Below are 22,680 nucleotides of genomic sequence, written 5' to 3' on the forward strand. Positions count from 1 at the left end.
CTCCAGCAGCAATAAGGAAGGTACCTTATTATTGCTAAGGAAGGTTACCTTAGCAATGAATTGGGAAAGGCACATTCCTTCACTCCTGTCGTTGTGTTTGTCCTCATGCAGAAAACACGATGCTGCACTTTGCACCAATGTCACTAGGTGTCACTGAAAGGATTGAAAAGGAGAGAAGAGCGTGGAGGAGGGGGTCCTGAGGAGACACCTGGTATGAGAAGGTTCTTTTTTCGCTACAGAAGGAACATGCACATCCCAACAAGTGTGTACGCAACAGATTACAGCTTCTTGGTCTCTTTACACGTTACAGTGAATTCTAAAGTGCAAAGTCTCTTTTTTTTCCTTAACTCTCTGAATTACATCAGCAACAGAAAAAATTGTATTTAATCACTGGTATTTTCAGAGCAGTTAAAAACACAGCCTGCAGTGGTGTTTAACAGATCTTTTACGCTGTTACATAAGATGAAGAGATGTCAACTTTGAACTGAGAAAATCTCAAAGCAAACTGTGCCATAATTCAAATGACACATTTGTTTCTTCTGGCTGCAGATCCCATCCACTTCTTCAGCCACTGGCTCTGTGAATAGTTCACATCATTGCTTGTGATGTGCAAAGTTTGCTTTGGATGAATTCAGCCCTTAATTTGCAAAAGGACCCATGAGCATCTCCCACCTGGTGAGGATCTGAGCTCTCAGCATCACATTCCAGAGTAAACAGAGACAGTTATCAATGCTTCTCACCTGGCCTTGAGCAGGGGAATGCCTTGCTCCTCACAGCAGGCAGAACCCCAGCCTGAGACCTTGAAGAAAGTCTCCATTCTCATTATAACCCAGCTCTGGAACACCACAGTGAGCATCACTGTATTCTCCTTTTGCACAAATTCCAGAGCATCCTTCTCCTTCCTGGCACTCATACAAAAGCTCCTAAACACTCAGTGTTTCGACTGACTACTGTGAATCCCACCTTCCCCATAGCCTGGAGAACACTGGTCTCAGGTCCTGCAATCCAGCAGGCCGTGTCAGGAAAGCAGAAGCTGAAGATCCCAGAAGAAGCCTGAATGCAGCCACGTGGTGCAGCCCCAGCAGATTGTGGCATAGATTCAAAAACCTGAAAAGAAACATATCTGGTTACATGTATAACAAGAAAAACAGAAGAAATTGCTGCTAATGTGTACCGGGACCAAAACAACATCGCTTTGGGAGATGTCTTCTCAGCATTTTTAACAGTTAAATGTGTTAGTACCATATGCAAAAGTAAGTTAATCATTTAAGGAAGGCCACACACTGAAAGTCTCAGTGAACTTGTCTTTACTGCTTGTTCTTTCATTGCTGCAGTCCATTAGGGAACTTATCTGAAAACAGTGGTTAAAATGAATGTTCTCTGAATACTTTAAGGTGTTAAAAACATTGCAGCCAGCAGCATTTTCCATCCACTGCCTCAAGTCTTGCTTTCCACTGCTCTTCTGCTTTAACTCCACTGACTTTTCCTCCCATAGGTAATTCATTGTAATACTGCCCTTTGGGTGAATCAAAAACTGTTACTTTAGCAGTTCCCTGTAATTCTGTAGGCTATCATCCTGCCAAAGCTTTTTTCATCCTAAGCTGTCAGCCACTATGATTAGTTGAGCAGGTATAATTACCCTACCACAGTCATGGCCAGGTTGCCAGGCTGGGTTTCAGATGCAATTAGCTTCTGACAGAAGTGTTACTTTGCCCCAGAGAGGAAGTAAGCAAAAATGCAAATCTGGGGTCTCTCTCTTTTCCCCACTGAAGGGGAAGAATTCATAATCACGCTGCAGCTCATCTGCCTCTTTGAATCCTTCCTTCCTGAAGTCCTTTTCCCCCCCCTGAGAAATGGAAGCAACGAATAACAACATTTGTATAACCTTTACTTTCCTAAAACAGTTGGAGGAAGGCAGAGTATTTGGTAACCGCAGTGCAGATGTGTCTTCTGGATGATTAGTGCCGTGATGGACAGGTTAGACTTTCAGTCTCACGTTACATTCCACTGGAATCAGCCCTCCATCCTTCATGATTAATTTAAGATTCAGTAACAAATCTTGCTGTATTTCCTTCAGCTCCCTTCTAGATCTCAACTTTTCGGAAGTTTGGATTTAGCCTTTTGGCAGATGTAGAGGTACAAGCAGGCTCCTAACATCCACATCTGTCCTGCAACCCTGACTGGGATTTCCCCCCTGTTCATAGACGTGCCCTGGGCAGAAGTCTGGGAACAAACCTGTGTGCTTCAGCTCTTCCTGCTCCGCTGCCTCCTTGGGCATCCAGCACTGCACAGAGGTTGGGGCATTTGGAAAAGTAAAGCTGCCAAGCAAGGACTGATCTGGATAACCACGGGTGCCAGGAGGTACAGAAATACGGTGGGGGCTGTCCCCATCCTGATCCCTGTTTTCAATCCAAGGATACGAATATCTTTAAGTGGTATTATAACCACAAATATCCACTACAAAACACACTGTCACTTTTCAATCCCACATTCTGGTTCTCCTGCGGTGCTTTTCCCTGGGTACTGACCATTCTTTCCACAGAGCAGATTCATTAACGTTCTGATCATCCATTAAATGACATCTCTGCTACAGACTGAGGGCACTGCACAGGCTCCATCTTAAGCTGTCACACAGTAGGAGGACAACACACAGCAAAGCAGTGGATGCACCTGATGGGACAGCATCAGAACATCTGTTCTTCAGAGATTCGTCGTGACCAAATGCTTCCACGTACAAGATTTCATAACTGTAAAATATCATTTTATGATCCATTAGGAGCAACATCGTAATTATAACTACTGTATGAAAATATGAAGAGATGGGTATTGACAGCGAGATGTGAGAGCTTCTCATCTTTCAGCCTGCAGACTTACTGCAGTGAAGGCAGTAAAACAGCCAAGTATTTGTACAAGTGCAAGGAGGCTGGAATCTGACTCATGAGGCATGAGCAAAGCACTCTTAGAAATGCTTATTTTCCAGTAAAAAGGAATCAGGAACTCTTTGGTCTGTGAACTCTCCAAAGCCAAAGTATATACATCCAATGAATCCGAGAAATTAAGAATTCAGAGAAAGTACACCAGAAGGTAAAAAAACAGATGGAATGTAGGTACCACATACAGGCTGACAAGGTGAGAGCATTCCTTGTTAGCCAAACAAGCAGAAGTCTGCAGAAAAATCAGGCTCTAATTTCCCTATGTTTGTTAACCTCAAGTTTTTGTGAGCTTGTTTCCCCTTGATCCCAGCTAAAATTGGGTTTCTAGCCTGAAAAACAGCACTGACAGGAGCTGCAGTTGCCTGGCCACTCAAAGATCAGGTCTGCAGCCCATGCTAACTAGTCACATACTCTGCTCTGCAGTGGTTTTGCAGAGGACGGTAATACCTACAGTTGTAACGGCAACTCAGAGGGAGCGGCATAATTGATAGGTCTGAAGAGCTCAGGTAAGTAGAAAGATTGTATTTATATCCCTGGTGTGAAACCCAATGGGAGCCAGACTATCGCACACTGGCTAAAGTGCTTGAAAATTGCCACCAATTCCTTTTTGTGTTGAGTTCTTCAGAGATTTAGTTCATTCCTCCATAGAATCCCACTTAATGCCTCCACAACTCATGTTTAACCATTATCACTGGCACCCAGCTCATAAATGCTTCTTCCTTGTCAGATTCCACGCATAGGAATCAAGGGGAGATGATACTGCTGTTTCCTAATACAAAGCAAGGACAAATTTCACAGCATAACCTACAAAATCCCAACTCTTCCTTTTTTTTTTCCCTTTTACCAGCCTGGTTAACAGGAGAAATGTGATATTTCTGTACCTTGAAATGACCAGCCTCCTTCAGCTTCAGAGAATAAATTAAAGTTGAGCCAAAGTATACCTCAGCTGCAGCGATGGGCAGATTGATTTGCTTTCCATCTGGGAGATTAAATTCCACTGCCAAAAAAAAAATGGCACCAGCATAATTAGCTGTCAGTCAAGTTGCAAGGAGACAGACTATGTGGGATAATTGAAAGCCCTGCAGCTTCTCATTACGTACTGCAGTAGCCCTATTTGCAAATTTCCACCTTGAGGAGGTTCCCCTAACATTGTCAGGTTTGCACTCACTCCTGCTGGCACATTCTTCTGAAGTGAAACAGGAATACTGGGCAGGGATGGATTAATTTTAAGTAATTTTTGCTTATCCTAAGTTGCTGATAATATATTTGTCAACAGCCCCTGACAGCTCCACAAGGCTTTAATTGCACACAGATCCAAACCACCAGAAGGACGTGGTAGGTCTTCACACTGCTTATGCCCAGGAGACGCCTTTATAGGCATAGAAATCACCTTCCTGCCTTTTTCTTTCTTTTCTCTCCACGCAATATCCCTCCCTCGTGGATTCTTTTATTCAGCGAATTGTAACTCATAATGAACCTATCAGCATGCGGTATTATAAATATAAATTTCATATAAAAATAACCAATCTTCCCCCTCCCCCATTTCTTGGGTTTTTGAGAGTGGTTTGGCAATTGCTGAGCATACACAAAGCACGGGGAGAGCCCAGCAGCTCTGGCGATCACAGCAAGGACTGGGGGCTCTTTTTGGTCCTCCTAAAACCATAGGGAGCACGCAGAACATTCTGATTCTGAGCATAGCAGGGGGCGGCATGGACCGAAGCCTTTTTGGGTGAATGTGTGTACTTTCTGTCACCCTTTCCCAGTGACTTCCTTGCTCACCAATAAAACAAGGAGAATCAGGTCCATCTCGCTCAGCAATATCCCACTTTTTAACAGGAATCAATTTCTGCCAGCTCTGACTGAAGGCTTCAGCCATCCTTTGCTCCCCCAGGGGAGAGGCAGGGCTGTGCCACCTGCCTTACAGCCGGGCGTTCTCTCATCACCTCTGCACTAATGCACTTTCATGCCAATGAAGCAGAGGTGGGAGGGGATGGGGGAGATGCTGTGGGCTTTGCCTGCCTTTGGCAGCTTCGGAGTTCTCCAAACCAGAAAGGTTACTGCTTCCCACAGAAGAGGGAGCCAGTGTCACACCTCCCACATGGCTCCGAAACCCCTGAGCTAATAAAGCCTGGTCTAATACACTAATAACTCTTAAACCAGAGCTTTCATTATAAAGAGTAATTTATGTTCACCTTTAAGAGCACCACAAACCTGAGCCCTCTTACAAGCAGAGATTTGCCTCTTTGCTCCCAGCTTCGAGGAAGTGCTGCAGGGAGGCTTTCCAGATCTGGTGGGGACTCACTGGTGGGAGCTGGGAGCCAAGCTGGGAACAGAGCAGGTGGCTCATAAACCACTAACACTCAAGCCACTATCTCAGTGCCATGGTGTGGGAGACTGGCTTGGCACGAAATAGCGAGACAGAAACTACAGCAAATGGCGTTTAGCTATTTCTGATGATTCAAGCTCTATCAGAAACATAAATGCACCAATCTACCCCATGTCCAGAGGGAGCAAGTTAGGATTTGGCTTATCCTCATGTATGGTAGGAAAGGAAAAATTGCCCCTCTTGTCTGCGTACAATGGCCCTTTATGATTTATGAGACAGTCCTCCTTTTTTTTTCTGCCTCAATTACTCACTTCAAAAGGGGGTGGAAATGGGACATTCCTAGCCCTAATACTAAATGCATGTAGTCAATAAAAAAGAAAAAAACTCTGAAAAATATTTAAAGGGAGGGTGCTTAAGTTATTGCAACCCTTGGGAGCATTAATGTATGTGCCAACAAGTTACTGTATGTGGCTTTAACATGCTTATTTATTCTGCTGTGCTATAAAACTCTGTCTTAAATATTGCCAAAACCTGTTTGCCATGGCAACCCCTCATCACACATGTGTTCCAGTACTACTTACAAGCACCTTCTTAAAGAGAAATACACAGCAGGATGAATGGCTTGTGACCTCCAGGGCATTTTACAAAGTTTTAAGCACCCAAGTAAATATTACTTTGGGCTGAAATATTTCTCCCATATATTTCCTTCCCCCTTCACCCCTTTTTGAGTAGCTCTTTAAGCAGTGAAGCAAAGCCTGTTCCCTGCTCACTCCTCTCTAAATGGAGCTCTAATGACCTGGACAAAGCACACAGCCTGATTTTTACCTTGCAGTGCTCAGGTGTCGCCAGTTGGCTGGGGAGGCGTGGCAGCAATCAGCTGGTCTTCTGTCCTTCCAGGGGCACCGCAGCTGTTCCTGATGTAATTAGTCATCCTTTGTATTGGCTAAAGAAAATAGATGTTTACCCTCCTCCCATTCGCACTAAATGTTTGCTCAGCCAAGCCATTGGTCTTTAAATCCAAGTATGCACATGTTCATAATAAAGCCACGTAATGTTAATGTTACACCAGCGGTGCTGCAAGCACCCAGCCCAGGAAAGGGTTTCACTCAGGGTCCTTTTTCCACTGCTTACTGCTGTGACTTAAACTGCAGAGAAAAGCTCATTTCCCATAGCACAGAGAAGATGCATCTCCGCAGCAAGTTATGTCGAGTAGCTACAGGATAAGCTGCTGGGTCCTCCCCCAGATACAGCACTCTGCTGTGTGGGAATCCCAGTAGGAAACCAGGCCCTTCAGATTGCTTTTTCCAGTGTGTCACCATAGTATCTCAGTTACATATAGCTCTACATGAAGAACAGCTTCCCCAGCCTTTCTGGGTACAAATCCCACTGGCTCAGCACACAAAGCTTGATTGATAGTGGACTTTTATTATTATTATTATTAGTTGTTCCACCAATGCCTGCGCTGTACCTAAGCAACAGCACCAGAAGGCTCCAGGCAGGTTCTGCCCTGGAAGCAGGGCTGCCTCTAGGTAGGACTACCTAGAAAGAGTTCCCTGCCTGCCCTTCCCACCTGCCTTCCTTATCACCCACTTCTTCTGGAAGGGTTCATTCTCCTTCTCTTCCCGTTTGAAAGAGTCCTATTTCATATTTCCTAATTTCATCACATGTCAGTACACCTGTGCTGGATGCTGCACCTTTACTCTCCTTGTTAGGAGTGGGTGTGCAGCCCACTGCTCCACATGAGCAGATATCACTGGGGGAGCCTCACCAGGAGCTGCAGAACCCCACTCATCTGCACAGCCCCCAGAGAGGATTCCCAGGAGAGCCTCACTGTCATCAGTATACCACACAGGTGGAAACCCATGCTTGGGGCATCCACGAAACTGCTGAACTCACCGGATTCTATTCAGAAGATCTCTAGGAGGATCATAGAATAGAACCATAGGATATCAAATCAGAAAGGACACGCAACAACCATCGAGTCCAACTCCTGGATCCATAAAGTACTACTAAAAAATTACACCTTTAGGAAGGCTGGGGGATATCTTAGTCCTCTGTCACAGTATCATGAATGTCTCCACGAGAAAGCTGTTTAATCCTTACAGGAAAGAATTGCTCTGAAGGCAGAGTGAACATTACCAGAACCGATCATGGTGACATCCCTTCTCACAGTCAGCTCCAGGGGAAAGGTCCTCCCAGCACCCGGGAGTGAAATCCTAGAAAGTATCAAAACACACTTGTTTGAAAAATAAATAGATGTACATAAAGCCAGAAAAGAAAACAGTGTATTCTTAATGCTCCATTATTAACGGTACTCAGTAAGGGATTTTCTGCTTTGCTGGAGCATGTAACAGGCTTAAATAAGAATCCCTATCAGAACATATCTTTGTAATTATGCAGATAATATTTTTGCTACTGTAATGACAACATAAACGCTCACAAACTGCATTGGTTACACATCTCTGAAATACAGAGATGTCTCTGAGCTTGCACTTCTGTGAAGACCACAAACACATCACCTCGACCAACACTTCAGTCTGCAGGCATTTCATAGCGTCATCCTTTGTTTTGAGTGAGTTCAGCTCCTGGTTCCTGGCACGGGTCCCCATGGGGGTTGTGCCAGGGATGGATGCTGATTTCCTAGCCCTATGCTATTGTTAACTGTTTCCAGCCTGCATCAATAGCACATCCCAGCAAGAGCTCAGGTGCATCTGGTGCTCAGCTGGCACTTCTCAGAAAGAAAACCTTCAGGAGCTCCCAACAGACACAGTGGTGTTTTTGAGCTAAATTCTCCTGTTTTCACCATGTTTGTTTGTAAGAAGTCTCTCAAAAGAGAGCTAGCCAAACACTGCACTGTCACTCTTTATCTCCCCAAAATAATGATACCACTCAGAAGGGGGGGGGGGGAAGCAGATGAAATATTCTGTTTGTTTTCTTTTCTCAGTGACTGCTCATGTTTGTGATCTCAGCAACCATCGTGGAATACAAACACAGCACTGACATGCCTGCAAGTGTAAGTGACAGAATGCAACTCAAAATTTCCAATGCGCAGAAACAAAACGTAATAGTTATGTACAGTAAACGATTCCTTCTGGTAAGCTGTGACCTGCTTCTGTTCTATTGCAGTGAGGGTGTTTTATTGCTCTGGCAATGGGACCGAACCCTTCCACAGCCAGTCTTGTAAACAGATACATCCCTTGCTGAAGAGCTGAGATGTCCTGATTACCAACACTTCTGCCATGTCTCACAGCTTCCTAAACGCCAACTGGAAACCATCTTGGTATTACACTGTGTCATCGCGGTATAAGAACAAATAAAGTCAAGTTTATTGAGTTGCAGAATTGCAGTGCATTTGCAAAATTCAGAAAATATGTTAATGTGTTATTTCTCCTAAAAGCAGACACTGAAAGCACACACTGGTCTACTCGTGCACGTGTTTACTGTTATTTCTGCCCATGACAGTGTCTAAATAGCTGTTAGAAAGACTTCCAAGCTAGAGTGTATATGTTCAGTTTTACTAAAATTCCCATAAATGCTTATGAAATCTCTGCTGCCTGGAGACTTCTGAAAACATAGTTTTAACAGGAATCAAGTATCATGAGTGATGCCTATTACGGCATCCTACCCGCCTGTTCCATTAGAACTTGGAGACATCACACTATTTGCTGTCATTACATGGTGCTGGAGGCATGAAAACTCCCCAAGCTGATTAGCATCTTCAGATTTCTCACAGTAAAGCACCTAATCCATCAGAAAGGACTGTTGGGTCTCGGCTGATCATTCATTTGTCTCATTGAAACCCTATGACTCCATTTTAAGAGCTTTTTTATAGACTCGTATAAAGGAGAAAGTGAACTTTTTAACATGTTTGCACTCCACTAAGTCAATACACATAAAAAGAAGTACAACTGGGGTTCTTACACGGATATATGGCCCAGAAGTGCTAAGCTGGTAAAGAGATACAGCTACCAGTTAGGCAAGAGATTAGCATTTGATTGCCTTTTCTTCACATTGCTAACCACTTCCTGGAAGCAAGGGGCATCCAGAAACCCAGTAGCAGCATGAGCCAGATCCCAAACTCCCCAGACAGAGGTTCTACCCAGAAAATTCCTGGGTCTAATTTTTCCCTCCGTTATTCCCCCAGAAGAGTACATCTTACTGTGGTTATTGGTTTGCTGTTGCCTACCTGTCCTTTCAGTGTCAGTCCAAAGCCAATGGATCATGAAGGCCTCGTGGCAGGCATTAGAAAATAATCTGTTTGGACACACACAGGCGTACCCCTTTAGCAGGAGTCCCATAGTACCATTGTTACTGTTTCTATTGGACCTTACTGCTCAAGAGAAGACGCAGCTTCAGAATAACAAATAGTCTCTGTCCTATCTCTGGTGCTTGTCTATATCTTTCCCACATTGATAGGAAGAGCTGAGTTGAGGGATAGAGAAAGGAAAAGCAGCTTCTCTCCGTTGGTGCTGTTGAAGGCACTTGGCTCCTCTCTCTGTTGCCTGGAAGATGGCAAGAGAAACACAGAGGAAGCAAGACAGAGGACTCTCAGCAGCTGCAAGATGCAGCATCTGAAAGGAACGTGTTTTTAAATAGAAACCATCAGTACCAGTACAGCTGTCAACTGTGCTTTGCCCCAAAAGTGAGTTTTTATTAAGCTCTGTAAAAACTTCTAAATCTAGAATTTTAAAAGCATTTTTTTCCATATAAAACAAAAGTTGAAGATGGCAGATCTTTATTGAAAGTCGATGTTAAAGCAAGAGTTTTGCCAAGAGAATAGCTGAGATGAACGCTGCTATGAATTTCCATTTAAACAACTACTTCTTAGGCAGCCTTTCACAAACTGCCTGAAGCTCATCAGGATCTCCCATCCAGATGGCTAATTAAATACCATGAAGTAAACATGTACACATCAAGAGAAAAATGTTCATTGTTAAGCCTAAAATTTGCAAGAATACAGCTGCATTGCCCTGCTCCAACACACACTGTGCAAGTCACTTCTTATCATACCCATTAACTGTATTAAGAGCCTGACTGCTGGAGCTTCAGTTATGATAGCCAATTTGACAACAATCTGAAATATGCCATACCCAAAATAAACTCTGACACAAGCAGCAAAATACAGTGTTTGTCCATGTATTATGAGTTTGAACATGTGGAGTAACATAAAATGAGAATTTGAAATGCTTCAAAACTTAATTACCTCAATCACTGCCTTGTTAACTATGCCTAATTTTAATCCACCAACTATCCTAGTTGATTTAGGGCAGATATGTCCTAACTAACTAGTGCAGAGTCATCTGCTAGAGAATGGTGGGAACTACATGGCACTGCCACACAACGCTTACCCGAGGAGCAGCATTCCTGCAGTGCTTCTCATTCTAAGTGGCTTTGTTTAAGAAATGACAGGTAGTACAAATTTACCTGGCCCTGCTGACAGTTCTGAGATCAGTTTCACCATGTTTCTCACAGTGATAGGTTTCTCAAAGATCCTCCAGCTTCCCAAGCTGCTCATTTCAGAAAGACGACCACGATCCTGCTCACTTTTCTTGCAGAAAGGCCATAACAGACAGGCCATCCTGAACACAGCTCTTGGGCCAAAATACGTGGATCTGTCCGTATTGGTACAGTTCATCAGAAGATCTCTATCTCCACTTAACTCTAAATGGCAACTCTTCCAAGCAGCTATTTCCCTTTCTCTTTCTTTGTTCAGACAACCTGCTGCTCTTTAATTAAGAAAAGGCAGTACCCTCCTGAGAGATAAACAAAAGGGAGGGAGATCCACGGCCAAGCGAACAGAATCCACTCTCTGATATGCAGTTTGTGCGTGGTAATGGATGGTGGGCATTAATATTTCTTACCCTTTTGTCTGTGTTCACTGTAATAGAAACCCCTGTCTAGACTGAGTGGCTACTACAAGTAATCCCAGTAATATCCAGTAAAATCACTCTGAAATGCGATAGCTATAGTTATCAAGGAGCACCAGGATTAACTTGATTGATTGAACAATGGACTTCTGGTTTTTAACATGATCTATATATGTCCCAAAATCAAAAAATATACATACAGTAGTAAATCCTTCAGTGCAAGGCAACTTATCATAGTCTGTAAATGTACCGACACACCCTAAAAGGAGAAAGATCAGTGCTGCTCCAAAATGAAAGGATAAGTGGCAGTGGCCATAAAGGAATACTTTCACTGAGCAGCCACTGCTTCTGCAAGGACAGGACACATCAGCTGCCCTACTGACAGCTAGGGAACAAACCATACGAAGTTGGCTCAGCCTTTCCTTCAGAGGCCCACCCTTGAAAACACATCACAAAGATGTCTGTACTAAGTTCAACCAAGAGACACATCTCTACCTAGAGCAGCCTTTACAGTGACTCAGTAAACTGGCATTTCATTGGATAAGGAGAGCTAGATTCTACCCAGAGGTGTAAGATTACTTCGAGTGCACGTGATGAACTTCAGTGGGTGGTAAAACTTCTGGGCCCAGGTGTAGAGTGTCATCCACTTCCATATGAAGTGGCTTTCTTGCTAACTTAGGCCTGCAAGGGTGCACCTAATATCTTTGCTTTGAGCTGAGATAATCTGGGGTGCTTAAGAGTGACCTTTCCAAAGAGTGATTCACATCTACAAGCAATTAATTAGGCAGAGATGCAAGACCTGGAACCAGAACTTCTGCATGCATTTCTAGCTCAGTCCACAATCCTCTTAATGAATTTGGTCAAATATCTGAGTTCTTTTTATGGATCTTTATGAGCCTAGAAACAAGAAAAACGATACTAGGCAAAGTAAAGGGCGGATTATTTCTCACACCAGGAGAGCATCAATATTCAGGAGAGTTATACCTTAGATCACTTTATCCAAGGAACGACCACCTAAAAACAGTTCTAGATCTCAAATTCAAAAATCAATCCCCACTAACTTAAAAGGGAACTATGTCAGTATAGTTGCAACAGCACTTTGTTATAAGAAAAGCATCTACAGTTAAACACGTGGATGATGAAGTTCTAGAACAGTTATATTCCCTTTAATAACACATTTTGAAAGTGAAATGGGCTTTTCCTCTCATCTGTAACGCACAGACAGGTAACATAATAAGGTGCTTGTATTAATGATCTCAGTCATGTAATAACACAACATGTTCAGTCACCACATTTTCTACCTCCACCACATACCATAGCAAAGAGACAAGTTTCCTTCCCAAGCATCTCTGCCTTCCTTTTGATAACACACCTGTGTATAACATTTCCTTTTGTTTCTGCATTAAAATGGCAGAACAGGTGGCTCACATTTGTTTGAAAAAAACAAATTAAAGAACTCTCACTACGTTGCTAATTGTTAAGTAGCTCACACTTATTTACCTGGGCCAAGTCTCCTGTAATGAGATTGCTTGTTCTCTCTGTTTCTGTAAGTAATCCAATCTGAATGGAGCAGAGCAGGAAGGGAGTTCCACAGCAAGTCCCTAGTTCATTTAGTTCTAATTTTTTTGGTGGAAGTGTTTTCATTTCCAGAATGTGGGGCTGTAACCACTGCCTAGCCTTCCTCAAATGGTGATAGAATCCAGTGTCTGAAATGAGCAAGAGGTGCTTGACTTAAATTCTATCTACTCCATCAGCCTCTATGGAGCTTTGACAGCCTAGGTGAGGATATGTTCCATGTCTAACAAAACACGGTTAGAGAGCTCCCTGCACTGACCTGACACTGAACTTTTTGCTGAGCCATTCTCACTGAAGGAAAATATTTATTTTATTATAGCTCTGCAGAACTCATCCCAGCCCAGATATTCAGATTAAGACCAAATGTGGTGAGCTTGCATTAGGTGAAGCCATGAGAAATTTGTCTTTGGGATTTTATCTATACTTCTTTTGTACATGTTAGTGATTTGAAAGGGCACAAAATAAAAGAATTGCTTAATAATATTTCACATGCCATCTTGCAGGTTCTTCTGGGGACTTCATAAAGGGGATATACCTATCCTGTTTCAAATGTTGTTTTCAAAGGATTATGTAACTAGTCTCCCTGAATCCGGAGAAATTCCTTTTACAAGAAAATTCATGAGGCTCTCCTGGCTGGCTGAGCAACTTGAAGTCTAAAGTCTTGGCTTACATCCATTCTCTGCACATCACAGGGCCTGAAGACATCTCTGGACCCTGCTCAGCAACAGCTCTAACCAACCCAACAGCAACAAGGAGGTGAAGGAGGGAACATCTCCCCAGCACCAACTGGAAAGGTGTCAACCAATAGAGAACTCTTAGTTGGATGTGTCTAAAGGCATAGCCCAGATTTGATATTGGGAATTCTGAACAATGATAGAAGGGATCATCTGGCCTGCACTGAGAATTCAGTCTGGGATGTACAGGGAGACACTCAAGATACACTCATACATTTCTGATTTTCACTGCATTAATGGCTGTTCCAATAGTAGTGAAAGAACTGAAATCTCCTTGGGTTAGACACTGATGAAGCCATTAAAGAGTTTTCTCACCAAAGTTTCTAAGTAATCCATGTTCTCATGGTAACAGCAAAATCCCTGTTAAAATATAGTTGCAAATATCCTGTTTCTTTTTATGGCTGAGCTGATATATCAGACCTAGGATATGAGATATATGATATTTCCATTACAACCATAATGTCTCCTTGGGACCTATATGGTGTCACTGTGTATTACTAGATTTCAAGAGTGATCTGGAATACGAGGATTTTATTTACTAAAATATCACACACATCAGTTCCTCATTCATCTATTGTAATACAAGGATAATGAAAAATAATAGAAAATAAAAGCAAATTCCAATATTTTAAAGCCCAAAAGTAACTTTCAAATTTAGATGGTGTGGAAGGGAGAAAGCAGAGAAAAATCATAGGAAATATTACAAAAGTTCTTTTATCTGACCATGACCATGAGGGAAACACCAAATGAATACCGTGAGGTTTTATTAGCATCTCTGGACTTGTTTCTGTGACTGTGTCAAAGAAACCTTTATAAAGGAAGTATTATTAGAAGCCCCCCCTCCCCCCCCAGGCTTTAATACTATTTGCTGAAAATGTAACAATATATATCACTAATACTGAAACTGAGATCAGCTGCATTGTTATCTATCTGATCTGTTTGGAAGTAGCTTGAGACACAAGGAAGGGTGGTGAGATGCAGATGTTATCAATTAGCCAAAGAAGTTAGCAAAACAACTTCCAACTGCAACAGTTGTTCCAGTCGAGAAGTCTGAGGTTTGAAATGGGTGTTTAGCTGTTGCTGTGTGTTCACTTCTTCTGTATGCGCTGATAGGAAGTCAGTCAGACCACAGCTGTGAAATCCCAGCTTTGGGAACCAGATCCTTCCCATCAAATTCAGGAGCCAGCAGGCAAGTCTGGCATCACAGGGGATGCCCAGTCCCGAGGCACAAGCCACAACTGAAGCACAGCAGGTCTTGTAAAATAGCATTTGATAGACAGTAAGTGATAAAAGTAAAGCCTCTTCTGTCAGAGGCAAAGCTAGCAGTAATACAAAGGTTATGAGAATTGCTATTAAAATGAATTCGCCCAAGTCATGGTAAATAAGGAAAATATTTGGGAACCATCAAGGTTCCCAAATTACCTCAAAGAAGATCAAGGCTAGAAATAAAGTGGAATTTTGTTTGTTCTTTGCCCTAAAGTGCTATCACCTGACTGAGCTGCAGTAGAACAGGAGTATGTGGGGTTTTGCACATTCTTCATCTTACAAAGAAGAAAGCACAAGCTGAATACAGTTTGCCTGCAAAGTTGTGATGCCCTGGCCTTGATTGTGACAAGACCTTTGATAATATCCGTGGCCCAAGGTCTTGGGTGAGAGATAGAAATATACCACAGTGCTCAGCAAACAAGGCTCGCTGGTGGCAAACCAGGCAGTGATCATGGGTAATGGGGCTGGGAGCATAAGAAGGCCAAAATGATGGAGGACAGCTGAGTAACTGCACTTAGCACATTTGATTAAAGATGCACATGACTGAAAAGAGTGCAGCCAGAGGTTTATAAGCCAAAATGTGCTGTGGTTTACTAGAAATAACAGCAAGAATGGTTACATACTCTGATGTTGAAGTGACAAAAGAGACAGTAAAAAGTGGAGAGGGAAGAAGTTATTTCACTGCCTTGGAGCAGAGATGTCCCTTTCCTACTATGAGTCCTGCACGACATGGCCACTAGCCCAGAGCTGTTGCTATTTGTGGTGTGTCATTTGGATTGCATCTGCTGTAGTCTTGTTTAAAGTAAAACACTAACATCACTGATTTCATTTCCAAGCGCTTGCACCAGCACACAAGCAGTTTGAGCAGGGTCTGAGTCATGCATTTGTGGCACCTGGTACACCAGTCCTTACATAAAATAGGACTGAGAGAGGCCTCCTGGGCCACTGCGCCTTGTCTCCTGCTATCACAGGCACCGTGTCGTATAATCCCCTTCATAAACACAGCAGCAGCTGTGGGAGAAAAGCCTGGAATGGCTCAGGATGCTGAATGTGAGGTGTGAGAGGGTCCTGAGTCAGGGGGATTTGGAGTATGCAAAGAATGCAGCTTTGTGCTGTTTAGAAGAGCAAAATAATATTTTATTAACAAAACTGGAAAGTCATATATCCAGGGAAACACCCAAGACCTTAATTATGCCAGAGGGGCATGTTGGTAATGCAGTATTTGCTTTCTACCTCTGGCTCTGAGTTCAGAGAATTCTTTTTTTTTCTGTTTCGACATTTGGCTGAGCACAACACACCGGCGAGAGAGGAAAAAACCCAACACACTGGTTTCCACTCCTGTAAGCACCATGTCTGTATTAAATCATGAGAGAGACTTCTAATGAGGCTGATTCATATCATGATGTATTTTACAAGCTATTCTCAGCAGATTCGCTGCAATATGTCATTCTTTATGTACCATGAGAGATACATGAGCACACAAGCTTGAGAAGGGTGGGGAAGTCTCTCTGAGAAACAGACGAGTTTTGCACCTCGTGCTGAGGAAGGAAAGAATTGGAAGTTCACATCAGCTATTGCTTCCAAGTCCTCCAGACCTCAGGTCAGCTGCGAGCTCCACTCCAATAAACGTGAACATTACAAGAGCTGTGTCTTAAAACTTATTTCCAAGGAAGTGTCTCATTTTATTGCAGCACAAAAAAAAGAGACTCCAAGGTAATATTTACTTTGCTTTACATTTCATAAAAAAAAGAAGACTGTAATTTCATGGAGGCTCTAACAGGAATTCCTCTTTCCATCCAAGCGGAAGAAATTGTGTTCAGGACCTTTCCCCGAGGGCTCGAGGAAAGCACTTGAACATGGAAACTCCCACTCCACTTTATTTGTGAGTTAGCCCTGCAGGAGGATGAGGCAGGAGTTGAGACGCTATAAGTGGACTAAGTGGCCAAAGCCTGTGACATTAAGGAGTAGGAAAGGATGCTGAGAGGATAATCTCAGAGATGCAGCTCTCCAGCTGATGAAAATCAGAAGAGCCAGATAATCACTGAGAGGGATTCCCACCTAGAAAGAAGGCAATTGCAGGGGCTTTAAGAAAAAGGGTGCAGTAGTTGCTCCAGTTCTGCCTGTCATTCCTGCACCACTGCCTTTCCAAGCACTGTCTCTTAAGATGCTGGAGGAGGGGCTGAGGCCCTTTTAATGAAGTGAAAGGATGAGCGGGAGGCTGACCAGAACAGCAGTGGAAAGAGCAAAGACACATGCTGAGAGCCCTGTGCATGGGGAAACCAGAGCCGCAGCTTGTTCCAGACCCCGGAGCCTCTGAAGCACAGATGTCTCCAGGAAATCTTCATGCTTCACCCCAACAGAGCTCTGGCCAGGTGAGAGAGTGAGTCACAGCCACGTGTGGCTATGGGCAAGGCAGTGTGGGCCCTGGGGCTCTGCTACACTGCAGCCAGCAGTGCCCGCCCTGCAGCGCCTGGCCCTGGGACTGCTCGCTGAGGGACGGGCAGCCCTCTGACTGGTGAGTCCCACCTGGTCTGGGCTTCTCCACTGCATCTCCTTGAAAGCCTAATGCCTGTGCTACACTGAAGGGGCCTGCTTTTGCCTTTTTCTCCCTGCAACTTGATTTCTGGCTAGAAGAGCTGGCTGCTATTCCCCTGCACTGCTGCCAATATACCTTCTCTTTCTGGCCCAAGGGGCCACCAGAGAGCGATACAGGCTGCTGCCAACTCCGTCTGCCTGGGAACAAGGGACCCGGCTTGGAGCCCAGATCTTAGTGCTTCCCCGCTGCTAGCCCTCAGACTGGCCATGCTGGATTTCTTGAAGGCAGGCTGACTTTACTTACTAATAATCTTAATGTTTTGTGGCCTTGTCAGTGCCTTTGCCATAACCCCGGGGTCAGCTGCCAGCTGCTGCCTATTCCCACGGTATAACCTGCACACTTCACTGTCTTTCCTTAAATGTAATACGTGGTGCATTTGTGTCTGGTACTTTCTCTTGTTTCTGCAATTGAAATTTTATCCGTTCATGGAGTGCCCGAAATTCTGCAGAGACACTTGGCCTGAATGCTCATTTCATTGTTGAAAGCCAATACTGCTTTAACAGATGCAATAAAACGGTGAGAATCTAAAGTTCACTTTTCTGCTTTAACTACCACAGACGTAAGAAGTTTACTCCACACAGCTGAATGCCTCTCCTGCTTGCTGGCACATTAGCTTTAAAGGTGTTCTGGTAGTTTTCAGTCCTCTGTGTTTCCTAAATACTTTACTCCAGATTCTCAGCTGGAGTAGATGGATGCAGCTATGCTGCAGTCAGCAGAACTATGCTGATTTATAACACCAGGCTTGTTTTTTGTATGTAGATATCCTTAGAAAGTAATCAGCAGGCTCCCTCAAGCTGATTGCACATGACTTGCAACTGCAGTTTTGAGAGCAATGGCGTTCCCAAGGCATCAGCACTCCTTGCAGCATGTTCCCAATTTGTGTAGGCATCTGTCCAGGGTACAGCAGAGTCCAGACCAACACCAGTGGCAAGCTCCCAGCCTCCACTTCAAGCATCATTCATCCCTAGACATGGTTAAGTTATAATTATTCTATCACCCTGGACAGTTTCAAACAACGATTCAAAGTGGTACAGAAATCTCCAGACCAAGCTGTCAAATTACTTCATTGCAGAAACTTTAAAATTATAGAACTTGCCATTTCTTCACCTCTGGGAAACAAGCGTAGAACAGCCCAGAGCACTGACAGGGCACACTCTGCCTAAACCCAATGCCTTTATATTCTCTTCCAGTATCATTTCTGCCCTGTGAGTTAAACCAGTGCCTACAAGCTCGTCTCCGCATCTGTGGCCTCTGAACACCCTGTGGAGATGTTAGGCTCTGTTTATTGTGCAGGACTCACAGACCTGAGTTACAGGGCTATCTGCATTCAGCAACACGGTTCCTGTGTTCTCTGCTGACCTTGCAGGTTTGTCACCATTTGAAAACAATTATTTTCCTCTGACTTGGCATTTTTGGCTGCTGCCCAACTGCTTGCAGGCACTCTGGGATTTAGAGTTACAGCCCCTCAAAGGAATACTTATCTTGAAAGTTGAAAATATTTCCGAATGGCTAGAATGTGTCCTTCAGCTGAGTGTGGTTTCAGAACTGCTTCATCTGGATCTGACCAATTGATCTTAATGCAATAAACTGACTGCAGGAATAGCTAAGACCTGTGCAGAGGGAAGAGGCTGATTGACTTTAAAATAGTTGCATCATTTACTTCTCCTTTGAGATGTTTCATCTAGTGGATGGGTATGAATCAGATCTTCTAATTAGAATGACATATTTCAAAGAAATAATATAGAATAAAGTAATTTGGTAAGTAAGCAAAACTAATAAAAATGTTAGATGTTAACAAGAGAAGGAGGGAGGAAGATTCAAGGATAACAACTAGACTCAGCCCCCAGCAGAGAGCTTAGTGCCTAAAAGGAGTCCTTATGCACCAGAACACAAAGGTTCTAACAATGGCAGCATGTCTGCCACCACGCACTGTGAGACTGCATCACCAGCTGAGCGCTCAGGGCACAGGAGCTTAAAATTACATTAGCTGTACTTGCCCCCCAGACTGCAAGTGGGGAAGCTCAGCATCCCTGTGTGCTGCACAGTAATGGCAATAACGGTGTGTAATCCAAACAGGCATTTGGATCTCAACTTTCCTGGCTAGCATTCAGCCGTGGGGCAGCGCAAGCAAGCACCTCACTCTGAACAGGCAGAACAGTGTGTGCAACAGAAATGAGATTCCAGACCTAGAATTGGCACCATTTCCCTAGCAGAAATTTTCCAGGCCTTGGTCTCAAAGGTGACTGACTACTTGAGTGAGAAAAACAGAAATAAAGCAAAAGATCTCAAAGTGTTTTCTGTCTTGCAGTTAGCTCTTAGTTTTTGTAGCCAAGCTATTCTGAGCCACTCACAAACATTAACCTGAATAGAAAGATAGGTCTGTGTTTCTGGTGTAAGGAATTCTTCTTTCCTGGGGCTTCCCTCCAGCACCTCATGCAGTTCATACCTTTGGTAACTATGGAAGGAAAGATGCTAAACTAGGTTTTGAAATTGTGCTTTGAACACTAGCTATGTAATACAAGAGGATACAGCAAGTGGAATTTCCTACGGTCATCCCAGCAAACACCATTCTACAGATAACAAAAAGATTTGGGTAGCCTCAGTCTGGCACAATTCAGACTTATTGATTTCTGCAGTCAGTAAAATAAAAATGAGAGATGCCACTACCAGCACTTCTGGAAGTGCCTGATACATCCGTCTGCATAGCTTGTTCATGGTGCAGTCAGCTGGAGTGGATTCATTCATGACTCCAAGTAATGCACCAACTCACATTTCTGCACTCTGTTACCCGTCGCTTATTTAAAGAGGTACAGGGATTTCAGTCACCATCCAAGCCTCAGTTCTGCAGCTGCAATATCTTCCAGAAGTTTAGGCTTTCACCTGCTTACTAGTAAAAGATGCAAATGGCTGCAGGAAAACAATGAAGTGAATCCATGCACCTTTATGTTGTCAGAATGTCAGTTTTTGATCATGACTTCAGTACAAGATGGATTAACTGGAATGTCAGTGCTATTTGTGTCATTTGTTCTGAGGACAGAGGTCTTGTGTGATGTTGAGGAGCAAAAAAGAGCATAACAGGAAACCTACACAAGCTCCCATATAGACAGACAACAGAGTATTTACAGTATTATTTCCAATGTAAATTAAATAAATGAGAAAAAGGAGTTTCAAGGCTCAGCCATTACATGATTCTATGCACCTGCAATTAAATGAGCCTTTTTTTTTTTCCCATTCACACTAATATAACATCCTCGTAAACATTACAGCAAGTTATATATCAATATTACCTTTAAATAGGCAATTAACTGGGAATATTACATTACAACAGGTGGACATGACGAAGAAAGCCAGCATTGCTGGATGATAAGCTTCCTACTGCTTGCCAGCCTCTTACACACCTGTCATCTCAGAAAATACTCACTTAAGAAAATCAGTCAGGAGAGGACATGGACATGACATAATGACATCTCTGCTTTCTTCAAAGTACACAAACTTACACAGCATGCATCAAGTGGTAGAACTGAGCCTGCCCTACATTCATGGTAGTTTTGGCCATTCTTCATGCTCAGGAATAATTCCTGACACTCCTTCTGACTATTTCTCAGTACATCAGTGCTTTACTGGAAAGCTCTTCTCACAGAATGTGCTGTCCATCCAGAATTCATCTTCTTCCAGTGCTACCTGCATGCACTAATTTATTGGGAGCATCTGCAATTCCTCAGGATTCCCTTCTCATCTGAGACCATCATGAGAAACTGTTAGCAAACACCATTAGCAAGTGGTTAAAACTGCTCCTTTAAAGAAAAGTGAAACCATGAGCAGGATAAGAGAGTCAGGAAGAAAATTCTGAGCACCTGGAGTCTAACACACATTAGAATAAAATACAGTGAATTTGCTTAGTGAGTGACAGCAGCACTTGGTAGGAATGTAATTGTGAAACACACTATTTATCAAAGCTGCGCTTTGCCTCATAGCTTTATCAGCCAGATTTCTTTGCAGAGCTTGACAACATCATCCTCTGAAAAGCTCATATAAAAAGGTGAATTTCAATCTTACCTGCCTTCACCCACCATGCATGTCCTCAGCTTGCTCTGGATTTCTGACGCCCTTATTCCTTGCAGAAAACAGCAAAATTCAGCTCTGGGTTTAGGAGATGTCCAAATTGCTTTCAACATCCAAAGTGCTTAATTACTCAGGCTGTCTGGAATACATCAGAATAAATAGTGAATAAAACCTCCTAAGTCGTCACATCAGGCCTGCTTTAGTAAATCTTTTCACTTATTAAGAACAAATATAAACCACCCAAATATACTTTTTTCTTTTCTTTTTTTTCTTTTATTTTTTTTTGTAAGGAGTTCTTTAAAACAGTTCATAAACTCATGAGCCAGCATACGCTGCAAAAATACAATAAAAAAGGAAAAAAACTCAGTGACATATTTTTGCAGTTTATCTATCAGCTGAATCCTCCCATCTCACACAAAGCGTTTCACGTAAAGGCAGTCAGTAAAGTCCTGCTAGGGTTAGGAAACACACAGCAATGCTTCATCTGCTTTATTAGCCCATGGCTGAACTGGTATCCACGTTCTTGCCAAGGCAGATAGTATTTAGAGGAGTACAAATGCAGGCTCAATGACTCCATGCTTCTGGAGGAGGGAGGTGCTCTCCTCTGGACACAGGTGAATACAGAAACCTCTTGTATGAGCTCCCTGCGCCCTTGTATCCTGTATCATACACCATCAGGAAGAACCTTACTCAGAGCAGATGCCCTCTGACTTCTACTGGGACCTACCCTCACTGGTAGGTGTGCAGGAAGACGTGCAGGTCCAAACTCAGGCATTACCATACTCTTCCCTAGAGAAGTGCAAATTGAAGTGGTTTGGTCAGTGTGTTCTTAACTTGCTCATCGTTTCAAAGAAACAGGCAGCAAATGGATGGTGAGTTCATTGTTATTGCAGGAGTGTCTTTGAGAGATGCTCCCCTGAGGCTGCCTTGAAGCTTCTGCTTGACAGGTGTATGTAATGCACCAAGATCCAGGGAGAAATCCTGTCTTGTCAGCTGAACTGAAAGTCAATGAACAGAAATGAGTTATGTTCATGAGAGAAGAGAGAGAACAATGAGAACACAGTTGGGGGTTTCACACGTGGATTAATTTACAACGTCTCTAAGCGTTTGCCATTTCAGTACTTGGAAATCCTGTCACATTCTTTGAGAAAGGATGGATTATAAATTCTCACTAAATGCCTCACATATACAGCTGTTCTGAAAGTTAGTAGCCTACTAATTTCTCTTTCCATGTGTAACCAGAAAGAGAAAAGGAGTTGCAGCACAGCCCAATTAACCCATTGCCCAGTAGTGGCAGTACTGCTGGTAAGTGCTCTATTTA

The 22,680-nt window shown here is 43.2% G+C and overlaps 2 long non-coding RNA genes across 3 annotated transcripts in view; one reads left to right on the plus strand and one right to left on the minus strand.

Annotated features, from left to right (window-relative positions):
• Positions 1-2,892: 2,892 nt before the first annotated feature.
• LOC121106745 lies at positions 2,893-21,493 on the minus strand. Its single transcript, XR_005839696.1, has 3 exons — positions 21,354-21,493; positions 6,085-7,475; positions 2,893-3,930 (listed from the first exon to the last, which is right to left on the minus strand). It is a non-coding gene; the product is annotated as an uncharacterized LOC121106745 (long non-coding RNA).
• LOC107054563 overlaps positions 16,655-22,680 on the plus strand; it is a 34,328-nt gene continuing 28,302 nt past the window's right edge. For both annotated transcript variants that reach the window (XR_001468945.4, XR_001468944.4), the window contains exon 1: positions 16,655-17,073. This is a non-coding gene — a long non-coding RNA (uncharacterized LOC107054563). The remainder of the gene's footprint in view (positions 17,074-22,680) is intronic.

The sequence above is a fragment of the Gallus gallus genome, chromosome 13 (assembly GCF_016699485.2).
Source record: "Gallus gallus isolate bGalGal1 chromosome 13, bGalGal1.mat.broiler.GRCg7b, whole genome shotgun sequence".
Lineage (NCBI taxonomy): Eukaryota > Metazoa > Chordata > Aves > Galliformes > Phasianidae > Gallus > Gallus gallus.